Source organism: Sorex araneus, chromosome 5 (assembly GCF_027595985.1).
Source record: "Sorex araneus isolate mSorAra2 chromosome 5, mSorAra2.pri, whole genome shotgun sequence".
Taxonomy (NCBI): domain Eukaryota; kingdom Metazoa; phylum Chordata; class Mammalia; order Eulipotyphla; family Soricidae; genus Sorex; species Sorex araneus.
In genome coordinates this window covers 95478880-95491457 of record NC_073306.1, presented here as the reverse complement: position 1 = coordinate 95491457, position 12578 = coordinate 95478880, and the positions used below count along the sequence as shown (strand labels likewise).

At 38.9% G+C, this 12578-nt stretch overlaps 1 protein-coding gene and 1 pseudogene across 8 annotated transcripts in view; both read left to right on the top strand.

Moving 5' to 3' along the window:
- MAGI3 (membrane associated guanylate kinase, WW and PDZ domain containing 3) overlaps positions 1–12578 on the top strand; it is a 314958-nt gene that overhangs the window by 103992 nt on the left and 198388 nt on the right. The window lies entirely within an intron of this gene.
- On the top strand, positions 3935–4030 carry LOC129405451 (small nucleolar RNA U13; annotated as a pseudogene).

Sequence of the window (12578 nt, the reverse complement as noted above, 5' to 3'; positions counted from 1 at the left end):
TTTTGAAAAATTAGACAGTACTTTGGAACTGCATGCCCTGAGAAAGGTGAAGATATTATCCTCTTAAAGCAATTCAACTTTAAAATTTTATTATTTTGTTTTTAGCATAGTTGTAAATAATTTATAAGTAATGATGAAATAATTTCCAGGATGACTCATGAATAAGATACTTCAAGAAACAGGAACAATAGTGTTCACGAGGTATAATAATATGGCTTAGTGTTATAAAAGGATTGAATGGGTCATATGGTATCTGCACTGTAAAAATGAGTTTTGCTGGGCTGAGAGATGTTTGAAGGGCTGAAGTGTGTGCATTGCATGATAAAGTCCCATTCTTGGGACCATGTGACCCCTTAAGCATCACCGGATATGGCCCTAAAGTGGGTGGGAGGGAGATATTTTCTTAAAAAATATTAAAATTTCTTTTTACTTTTTTGAAGACCTCTATGTGGGTTGGGAGAATCATGAAACACTAGCCATGCCAAATATAATTGCTAAAAAATGTTTGAGAACAACCTTGGATCAAGTAGATACGGATGGTGTTATTAGCAGGGGCTGAGTTTGAAGTCTTACTAGACATTGAGTGCTTATGTAGAGCAGTTAGTGTCTTCATGGGTCAGGAATTCAGGACAGAGATCCTGGCAAGAGATTTCTTGTGAGAGTTACCAACATTTTGAAGTCTTAGATCTAGAAGGGATTACCCAGGAAGATAATATAAATTGAAAAGAGAATAGTCAAGAGGAGAGCCCTGAGCTTGCTGTGTTCTTTAGGAGTCTGGAAAAGGGAAAAGCTGCTGTGAGCATCTAACCTGAAGGAAGAAATCTATGCCACCATGCAGAAACAAGGGATTTATAAAGGAAGGAACTATTTGGATCAAAAAGTGCTGAGAAGAGGTATTTTTTTACCCCTCTTGGAGTGTGTCAGAGAAGTTTGACCATTGGCTTTAAAAAGGTGTGAGGCCAGACTGGGCGGGGTACTTGCTTTGCAGATGTCTGATTTAAATCAAACTCTGACATCCCACATGGTCCCTTGAGCACCTCCAGGAATGAATGATCCCTGATTGCTGAGCCAGGCATAAGCCCTGGTTACTGCCGGGTATGGTCCAAAACCAATCAGACGAAGAGGGTGTGGTGTGTGTGTGTGTGTGTGTGTGTGTTGTGAAGAAGTAACAGAGAAATAGTGGTTGCCTGATGTTTCTCTCTCTCTCTCTCTCTCTCTCTCTTTTTCTTTCTCTCTTTCTCTGCATACCCAGCTGTGCTCAGGGAGCAGTGCTCGAGGGGTTTGGGGAACCTATTGGGTGCCCAGTATCAAACTCAGATTAGCTGCATGTATTGTGTCTGCTGTACTATTTCTCCAGCTCAGTCTGAGGGTTTTTTAAATTTTTAAATCCGTTTTAAGGATTGAACAGAATTGGTAGAATACTGGGAGGTTGGACTTTGAACTTTGAATTGGTAGAATACAAAGGTAGGACTTTGAACTAGAGAGTTAGATATTGGTACCTTAAATTAGTACACTAAAGCTCTGAGTTTGTGTTCTACATGGATACTCTCCAGAAAGGAGCGGGACTGTCCATTCTTAAATTTCTCCCTCCTAACTTTCTTTATTGACATTGAAAGCTAATTTTGATGATGCATGTGGTGTTGGCGTTATATGCGTGAGAAGCCATCATAAATAGTATTGTCAATCAGAGAACCTCAGTCAATAGAAACTTTTTAAAATTAAAGATAAATACAACTTCTAGGATTGTCTCTTGCCTTTTTCCAATTAGAGGCAAAACCATTGACCTATCCGGCCTGCCTGACTTTTGGTGGAAATCAATAGGAAAATAAAAACAATCTTTGTTATATTGAATTTAGTTTTCAGGATGGGTTGAATACTTTATAGGTAATATTAGCTAGATTTTGTCTTTGGGAACTTGTATGAATATTGTAATATTTGTAACTTTAATAAATATTATTTAAATGATCATGAAGTAACATTTGATTTAGAGTAATCTTGAATATAGCAAGTTTGGGGAATGTTTCTTAGGATTATAAAGAACAAAGGTTCTGAAAATTATTTGGTATTTTGAGTTATGTGTAATTGAAATGGAAAAGTCTTAAAAATACTGTAGAAAAAGATTTACTGATTTTTCACTGTCACTGTCATCGATTTGTTCGAGCGGGCACCAGTAACATCTCTCATTGAGAGACTTATGTTACTGTTTTTGGCATATCCAATATGCCACGGGTAGCTTGCCAGGCTCTGCCATGTGGGCGAGATACTCTCGGTAGCTTGCCAGGCTCTCCGAGAGGGGCAGAGGAATCGAACACAGGTCGGCCACGTGAAAGGCAAACGCCCTACCGCTGTGTTATCACTCCAGCCCACTGATTTGTTAAATACTAAATATTGAACAGTGAGAACTTGCACCTTTTAAGTACTGTTTACTAAAAGATGTTTCTTGAGATAGTTAAAAAAAAAAGATTATATCCAGTAAAGTTGACTGTGATCACTTGAGAAATATTGTTTATCTGCTTTAGATTTGGAATTTGATTTAAAAATGTATAATTGAGAGCCCATGTGATAGTACAGTAGGTGGGGCTCTTGCCTTTTATGTTACAAAATTTGTAGTTCCATCTCCAGCACCACATATGGTCACCTGAGCCCCTTCAGGAGTGGTCCCTGGGCTCAATACCAGATGTAGCCTCTAAGAACTGCTAGGTGTAGGCCCCCTCACAAATTAATTTGGGTTAATTTTTTTATATAATAGTTGCATATAAAGTATTAAATGCATCCTGAAAACTAGGCTCTATACAATATTGTGAGCTTTATTATCCTATGATTTAACAGTACCAAAATATCTTCTTTACCACTTTTTAATTCTTTTATTTTACTTATTTTTTATTAAAATTTTTATTTGGTCTGTTATTTGATAACTAAATATTATAAACTTGATTAGATAGTAAGACTTTCTGGAACAATTCTAAGTCATGTTCCAGGAACCCAGTGGCAGTTAAACAATGCAGATGTCTTTTTGGCTTTTGAAATTTTCATGGTTGACCTCCACTAAATAGGATTGTTGGATGTAGAAATTTAGTATCATTGTCAAAAGTCCCTTCTGACTAATTCTCACAGCATAATATCTAGAGTTCTTCATGGAAGCAAGATCTCAAAACTTCTAAAAGTTAATTATTTAAAGTTCTTTGATTTGGAAAAAAACTAATGTGGTCAGTTGAATGTGTTTGGGGTAATATTTGCTAAACTGCTAATTTACATGTTTCTACTCATAAATTTTGTAATGGAGCATGTATTTAATCTCTTGAGCTGAGGATAGTTTTTTTTTTAATTCATCCTCCCCCTTCTTTCATTTCAATATTGACGTGTTCCTAATAAAGAAGATTTTTGATTGTTTACTTTTGAGCCATATCTCATGGTGCTTGGGTATGGGGTATTGGTATTGGTATTGCTCCTGGCAGTACTTTTGGGGCTGTGTATGGGGTTGTTAGATCAGGTCTCCCACATGCAAGTCTTGCTCTCAGCCTTTTAAATGATCTCTTCCTCTCTTCTTAAATTTTCTACGAGTTTAGGGAAAAAAGACTTCTCCCAATAAATCTCATGGGATCTATAATGTTGCATCACAGAGGCTATGGAACACTTTATGGTTTGGTCATTGGCCAAGACTACTTTCATATCTTTAGTTATATTAAGCTATTTTTAGTTTTGTTAATAAATTCTCTGAAGTTTCTGGGCCTTTTTTTTCTTCTTCAGTTTTTTTTCTTATTACCAGTAATACATACAGTCACTCAACTTGCCAGTCACAGAAATTCCCACCCTTTCAATATTTTTCGGGCAGAGCACTACCTAATGTGTATCTCATGGGCAGCTTTCTATGCTGTTTCTTCTGTAATCCTGCTATACCTTGTAGATGTTTCTATTGTAGAAATGATCTAAATAGGACCTTTTCTGGTTCATAAGCATGATGGTTATATGCTTGTGTGACATGTGCCTCCCTTAAATCTTCTTACGTATTTGGCATATTATCTATCTGATGTGAAAAAAGAGAAAAAATGATCTAAATGTAGTTGTAGTACATTTGTGTTTTCTCTAGACTTACAGTGTCCAGAAAAGCAACTAAAATGTGGCTACTTTGATCTAGATACTGAATTTAAAATTTTTATTGAAGATAGGTGTTGATAGGTATGTAATTGTTGTCAGCACAGTTCACAGCTTTGATGGGTAAATTTCCACTTAATGCTAAAGTACTTCTGGTGGGAAGCAAAAAAGGCATGGGTATGTTTATTTTCCCTCAGCTTTATATTAGCATTTCCCACTAAAAGTTTTATTTCTTATCTAATTGAAAAATACAGTATGCTATTCTGAATAAATGTTATCAAATGAATAGTCATGAAGCAGTAGGGTATAATGTTCAAGGGAAAAGATACATTCTTTTCTCATTTTTAATGTGCTGTCACAAATTCCCATATATGCTGATGTTTGGGTTTTTCTTTTTCCCCTGTTCATATGAATCTTTTCAGTAGTGACATATCTTTGGAGAATTCATACATTTGTAAGGATAATCTGGAAACTTAGCTCAAAAAATATGCTGTCAAAAGATGCAGATGGATTCTTGGTAGCAAAATGAATTTACTTGTAGGTATTATCATTTTTTATTCAGAAAGCATGTTTATTTCTCTTGCATGCTTGAATCTGAGTTGGCTGGCATCAAGTTGACAGTTTTGAGACTTGGGCACCTCTGGTCTATGTAGATGCCACCCAGGGACTTTTGATCTTTTTATTTTTTTCTCACCCTTTGCTCTTGTTTATAATTATTATAAATCTCAATCACCAACATCAAATCCTCATTCTAGTCTGTAGAAGGGAGCAAACAAGCTTTTCAGAATTCCCAAAACTTGATGCTCACATGCCATTGGCCAGAACTTAGTCACATGGACACATCTCTGCAAATGAGGCCAAGAAATGTAGGAGCTATATTGTTAAAGGAAAAAAAATGAGTATTGGAATGTTATCATTCTTCCATGTGGATAATTTCATTTTACACTTGATCTTAGCCAAAAGGCCGAGAAGCAATGGATAATTCCATTTTATTCATCACTTGCTCTGTTAGACATTTTTCTAGGTGCACCAGAGGTTGGGAATCTCCGGCTAGGTCATCTAGAATATAAATGGAAGAGATGGAATTGGAAATCAAGGTCTCCTGGTCTCTCTAGAGATCATGTCTGGGAGATTAACTAGGTTAATTGGAAAAAGTAATCAAGATTCTCCTCCTCCTCCTCCTCCTCCTCCTCCTCCTCCTCCTCCTCCTCCTCCTCCTCCTTCTCCTCCTCCTCCCCCTTCCCCTCCCCCTCCTCCTCCTTTTTTTTGAGGGTCACATCTAGAGATGGCCATGGATGCATTCTGACTCTGTATTCAGAAATTACTCCTGGTGGGGCTTGTTTTATTTTGTTTTTAGGGCCACACCATGGCTTTGCACTCAGGAATTATTTCTGGTGATGCTCAGGGAACTATATGGGATGCCAGGAATCAAGCCTGGGTGGACTGCAGGCAAGACAAATGCTGTACTATCCCTCCAGCCCAGAAGGAACCCAGAGAAAGTGGAAAAATATCATTTACAATGACCAGGAGAAAATTAAACAATTTTGCAAGGAATGATCAAGAATTTACTTCAGGGTATTTTAAATTTATATCTAAATGAATATGTAGAGTAAGCTGCTGTGTATGTGTCTTGAGGTCAGAGCAAATGTTTGGACTGAGATGTTAATTTGATAGCTACTGGTTTATAAATGGCATATGAAACAGTGTGTTGAATGAGGTTGTTAAAGGAGTGAGCCTGTGTTAAGAGAATAAGTTCAAAGACTGCCTTTGGACATTCTGTCTTTAAAAAGTTCTGGGAGGTAGAGCAATTAAAAGAGACTGCTAGCAGAGATGAATTTTGATTCCTTTTTTAACATTTATTTTTTTATTGAATCACCATGAAATACAGGTGCAAAGCTTTCATAATTGGGTTTCAGTCATACAATGTTTCAACACCCATCCGTCCCTCCACCAGAATACATTTCCCAGCACCAATATCCCCCATATCCCTTCTGTCATCACCCCACCCAGAATGACTCTGTGGCAGGCACTTTTCCTCTCTCCCTCTCCCTTCCTCTTTCCCTCTCTCTCTCCTCTCTCCTCCCCCCTCCCTCCCTCCCCACCTTTTGGGAATTATGATTTGTAATACAGATACTGAGAGGCCATCATGTTTGGTTCTATACCCACTTTTAGCACACATCTCCCATTCAGAGCATCATTGATCTCTTCTCTGTCCCAAAGCTGTAACCTGAAAGTGCATTTTTCATATGCTGATTCCTTTTTTTTAATATTATCATTCCCCTCACATTACCTAAGTAATAATAAACCTTGATAGCACAGCTGAAGGGTGTTCGCCTTTCACACAGCCGACCCATGTTCGATTCCTCCGCCCTTCTTGGAGAGCCCAGCAAGCTACCGAGAGTATTGTGCCTGCACGGGCAGAGCCTGACAAGCTACCCGTGGCATATTGGATATGCCAAAAACAGTAACAATAACTCTCACAGTGAGAGACGTTACTGGTGCCCGCTCTGAACAAATTGAAGAGCAACGGGATGACAGTCTTTTTGGGGCAGTGTTTTAATTGTTTGTTTTTGCTTTAATTTTTCCCTTGAATACTTTTTTTGGCTATTTAGTTTCGCTTTTCTAGAAGTATGCAACTCTGCAAACAATATATGATCTCAGCTTTACTTTATCCCCTAAAACTTAAGATCTCAATTTTTCTGCCTTTGCATTTTTCTATGTAAATATATCCCCATATATCTAAAGTGCTCAGATAGAATTGCTGTTCTCAAAGAAAGGAAACTGGGATAGAATAACATGTTAGCATTTAATAAATGCCACATATGCACATCCACAGTTTTTATGATGCCCAAGGGTGAAAACCTTAATTTTTTCCTTTAAAATTAGGAGCAGAATAAGGCTGTCTACTGTCACCATTTTTTAAGTTTCTCACAGTGGTCTTCACCAGAGCAATTAGACAACAAGAAATAGAAGGAATCAGAATAGAAATGAACTATCATTATTTGCAGGTTATAGAACAACATATCTAGAAAACCCTAAAGATGCTATTAAAAAGCTATTAGAAACAATTAATGAGTACAACAAAACAGCTGGTTAGAAAATCAACATACAATAATCTGCTGCATTCGTGGATGCAAAAAACAAATGAGAAGAAGAAGAAATTAAGAATTCCCATTTATAGTTGTGCCCAAAAGAATCAGATACCTGCAAAACATTTATCAAAGGAAGTGAAAGATTTGTAAAACAAATAGAATGAGACATTAAGAAAGTCCCTGTGCATGGATGGGGTGAATTAACCTCGACAGAAAATTATTTCATCCTAAGACATGTACAGAGAATCTCTATTACCTGTAATTCTCAGTATTACGTATCACTGTCATCCCGTTGTTCATCGATTTACTCGAGCGGGCACCAGTAATTTCTCTATTCATCCCAGCCCTGAGATTTTAGCAGCCTCTCCTTACTCGTCTTTCCCAACGATTGGAGGCTCTTTCAGCGTCAGGGGAACGAGACCTACCTATCTTTACTGTTTTTGGTGTATCGAATATGCCACAGGTAGCTTGCCAGGTTCTGCCTGTGCGAGCGTAATACTCTTGGTAGCTTGCCAGGCTCTCTGAGAGGGATGTATATACTGTCATCCCATTGATCAATGATTTGCTATTTCTCAGTAGTCGGGAAATAAATTTGATGATCACAGTCATACTGATGATTATCATACTAAATCTATGAGGGTCTGCTTCTTATTTCATATGCATAAAATTCCTGTTATCTGTGGAAAATTATCTCAGTCATTTAGATATTTGAGTTTAATATTTAGATATTTGAATTTTATAACTTTTTATTCAAAAACAGTTTTGGGTGGGGAGGGGTGGGCCCCAAATGACTCTCAAGGAGCACAGTGGCTACTTCTGGAGATCCTCAACCCCACCGTGTAGACAGAGACCCACTGTGTAGGTCAATGCTTGGACCACAATAAGGAGCTGGGAGCCATCAAAGTCCTGTGGTGCCCGGGCCAACGAAGCCGCATGTGTTAGGACTAGGGGGAGTGCATGAGTGCTGGGAATCTAACTAGGGAACTCCTGCATTCCATGCCTAAGCTATGGCACTTTGAACTAGCTCCTGGCCCCTCAATCTTCATTCTTTTTTAAAGAATAATAACTTACACACAAAGAAATTAGTGAAAATCAGTTTCCCGAAAAATTGTAAAATGTTAACAAAATGTATTGAAGGTTTATAGGTAGAATAAGCTGGGTTATTGAGATGTAAATGTTTGCTAATAGAAGTCCATGTTCTTTGACTTTACTGTTTCTGTTTATGTAACATTTTAAACTGAAATTAACTATTTTTTTTAACTCTTAAATTTTTTTTTTTAATTTTATTGAATCACCGTGAGATAGTTACAAGCTCTCATGTTTGGGTTACAATCTAACAATGATCAAACACCCATCCCTCCACCAGTGCACATTCCCCACCACCAATATCTCGGGTATAGCCCCTCTCTCCCACCCTCCCCCTGCATCCCTGTAGACAATATTCCCCATACTCTCTCTCTACTTTTGGGCATTATGGCTTGCAACGCAGACACTGAGAGGTCATCATGTTTGGTCTATTATCTACTTTCAGCATGCATCTCCCATCCCAACTGGTTCCTCTAGCCATCATTTTCTTAGTGCTCCTTTCTCCCCTCCGCTCCCACCCCTCCCCTCCCCTCCCCTCCCCTCCCCTCCCCTCCGCTCATGAAGCAGTCTTCTAGCTATGGGGCAATCCCCCTGGCCCTTGTATCTACTGTCCTTGGGTGTCAGCCTCATGTGATGTTATTTTATACTCCACAAATGAGTGCAATCCTTCTATGTCTGTCCCTCTCTTTCTGACTCATTTCAGTAAGCATGATACTCTCTCTGTTTATCCATTTATAAGAAAATTTCATGACTTCATCTCTCCTAACTGCATAGTATTCCATTGTGTAGATGTATCAAAGTTTCTTTAACCAGTCATTTGTTTTAGGGCACTTGGGTTGTTTCCAGATTTTGGCTATTGTGTACAGTGCTGCAATGAATATATAGGTGAAGATGTCGTTTCGACTGTGCTTTTTTGCATCCTCGGGATATATTCCCAGAAGTGGTATTGCGGGGTCATATGGAAGCTCAATTTCTAGTTTTTTTTTTTTAATTTTATTTTATCGAATCACCATGTGGAAAATTACAATGCTTTCAGGCTTAAGTCTTAGTCATACAATGCTGAAAAAACCATCCCTTCACCAGTGCCCATATCCCACCACCGAAGACAAAAAAAAAACAAACCACAGTACACCTTCCATCCCGCCCACCCCCGCATCCCCCCGCCTTGTAACTGATAAATTTCACTTTACTTTCTATTTACTTTGGTTACATTCAATATTTCAACACAAACCTCACCATTATTAGGAGCACCCCACTAGAGTCAGACCTATTGTGAAGAGAAATGAGGTCGCACAGCCGCAGTAGCGGCCGCGCGGTTTTGTATTTCTGTACTTTAACAACTAAGTCCAGGGAGATTTCTTCCGGATATTTGATCATTGCAAGCTTGTAAACCCCATCTGTGGTCGTCATAATATGGCGGTCCCCACGCCCTTCATCCCCGGAAAGGGACAGGTGAGAGAGAGAAATACCTTTCCCCTCCTGGGCGGGCATGGGGTCGCGGCTTAGTTCTCTGGCTGGAGGCAATCTGCAAGGAGCAGTCCATGTTGTAGTTGGTTCAGCTGGGTCTGGATTCACGCGGGTGCAGCTGCAGAGGAGCCGCACACGCGTGCGGACCCCAGGGTCACATCTCGGCAGCGGTCTCAATTTCTAGTTTTTGAAGGACTGTCCATATTGTTTTCCAGAAAGGCTGGACCAGTCGGCATTCCCACCAAAAGTAAAGGAGTGCCCCTTTTCCCCCACATCCACACCACTGGTTGCTTTTGTTCTTTTGAATGCGTGCCAGTCTTTGTGGTGTGAGATGATATCTCATTCTTGTTTTGATTTGCATCTCCCTGATGACTAGCTATGTGGAGCATTTTTTCACGTGCCTTATGGCCATTTGTATTTCTTTTTTGAGGAAACTTCTGTTCATTTCTTCTCCCCATTTTTTGATGGGGTTGGAGGTTTTTTACTTAAACAGTTCTACTAGTGTCTTTTATATCCTGGATATTAATCCCTTATCAGATGAGTTTTGGGTAAATATGCTTTCCCATTCTGTGGGCTCTTTCTGTATTTTGGTTACTGTTTCTTTTGAAGTGCAGGAACTTCTTAGTTTGATGTAGTCCCATTTGTTTATGTTTGCTTCCACTTGCATGTCAGTGCTGTTTCATCCTTAAAGATGCTTTTAGCTTCAATGTCATGGAGAGTTCTGCCTACATTTTCTTCTATGAACCTTATAGATTCGTGTCTGATATTGAGGTCTTTAATGCACTTTGATCTGACTTTTCTGCCTGGCATTAGGTCAGCGTTCATTTTTTTGCAGGTAGCTATCCATAAATGGAAGTTAGCTATTAATAAACGTATATAACTCAATATTATTAACTGATCAAAATGAGTAAAAGTCATAATTATATGTGAAAATTAAGACAACCTATATATTTTAATTAAAAATATAGTAGATTCAAGTGAGAAAAGTAGCACTGTACTCTCAGTAGCTTGCCGAGCACTCCGAGAACGACGGAGGAATCGAACCCAGGTCGGCCGCATGCAAGGCAAACGCCCTACCAACTGTGCTATCGCTCCAGTCCATGTAAGAGTTTAATGATGATAATTCATAAACATGATATTTTTCCATTTATCTTTGATTCCTTCAATTTTTCCCTCAATTATTTGCTTTCACCAGATATATTTTACTTCTTTAAATTTATTCCTACAAAAGTGTGAAGTTTATTAAAGTCTGGGCTCAGGATTGACACACTGTTTTATTTTATTATTATTATTATTTTTGGCTTTTTGGGTCACACCCGGTGATGCACAATGGTTACTCCTGGCTCATGCACTCAGGAATTAACTCCTGGTGGTGCTCTGGGGACCGTATGGGATGCTGGGAATTGGCCATGTGCAAGGCAAACGCCCTACTTGCCGTGTTGCTTCAGCTCCGACACACTGTTTTATTGACCTTAATGAGATTATAAAACCAAACCAAATCCATGGGGAGGTGGAAAAACAGACTGCAGTGCTGGTGGAAGGAGCTGCAAATTTACGTTCCTACAAGTGATGTAAACACTGAGGACAGTGAAAAAGTGTAACATCCTTCACTAAGTGGATGAGGCCACTCATTCTTAAGGCCTCTCTGCCAAACTTCTCTGTGCAATCAGAACTATCTGGAGGGTTTGTTAAAACACAGATTGCTGTCCACCCCACCACTTTGTTGATTCAGAGGTCTGCTATATCAAACTTCTGTTTTTTGAATAAGTTTTCAGATGTTTCTGATGCTTCTGGCTTTTCAAATCATGGCTGAGAATACTAATCAGATTAGGGTCATTGCTTTCTATGACTCTGGGTTCACTTATCTTCAGTGTAATAAGAATATACATATGCCGAAGACCTCTGTAACTTAGCCACAGCCAATGCTCAAGGCCCCTCTCCACATATCCAGACGATTCTCTCGCATGAAGGAACTGGCAGAGGAACCCAGGTGTGTGGGACCCGGGGCTGAGATCTCCAAGCTTACTCAGATTGGGACTGGGCCTCTTCTATCCAGAGTCCCCATTCTCCAGCAGCTTTGCAGCCACACCCACAAACTGCCCTTGGCATTGGTTGTGTAATCCCATTAAAGGCCAAGATTCAGAGACTATAAAACAACACTCCTGGAAGCACGAGAGACCTCTTATAGCCTAGTTCTCCCTCTCAGAGAACCTGGCAAGGTATCAAGAGCATCCTGCCAGCACGGCAGAGCCTGGCAAGCTCTCCATGGTGTATTCGATATGCCAAATACAGTAACAATGATGGGTCTCATTCCTCTTACCCTGAAAGAGCGTCCAATGTGGCACCACTGGGGGAAAAAAAAAGTAGAGAGGCTGCTAAAATCTCAGGGGTAGGATGAATGAAGAAGTTTCTGGTTCATGCTGGAGAAAAATCAGTGATCAACAGGATGACAGTGATACAGTGAAATTCATTCCTAAATATTTTGTTATTTTGAGGTTACCACAAGTGGAACTTTTTCTTTTTCAGATACTGTCTTGTTAGTATATTGAACCATTACCTATTTTTCTATGTTGATTTTGTTTACTGCAACTTTATTGATTTTCTTTGTATGAAAACTTATTTATTGCTACTTCGCAAAGGTATTATCTACTAAAATTACCTACTATTTTTTTTATCATTTTTTTCTGTATTGACCGTGTACTTATATTTGATCTTATCCCCCAAAAAACCAAAACCAAACTTTTAGCATCACGGTTTTTGTTAACATCATTTTTTTTCTTTTAAATCTTTTATAAAAAATAAAGATGGTGATTTACAAAGCTGTTCATAATAGAATTGTTT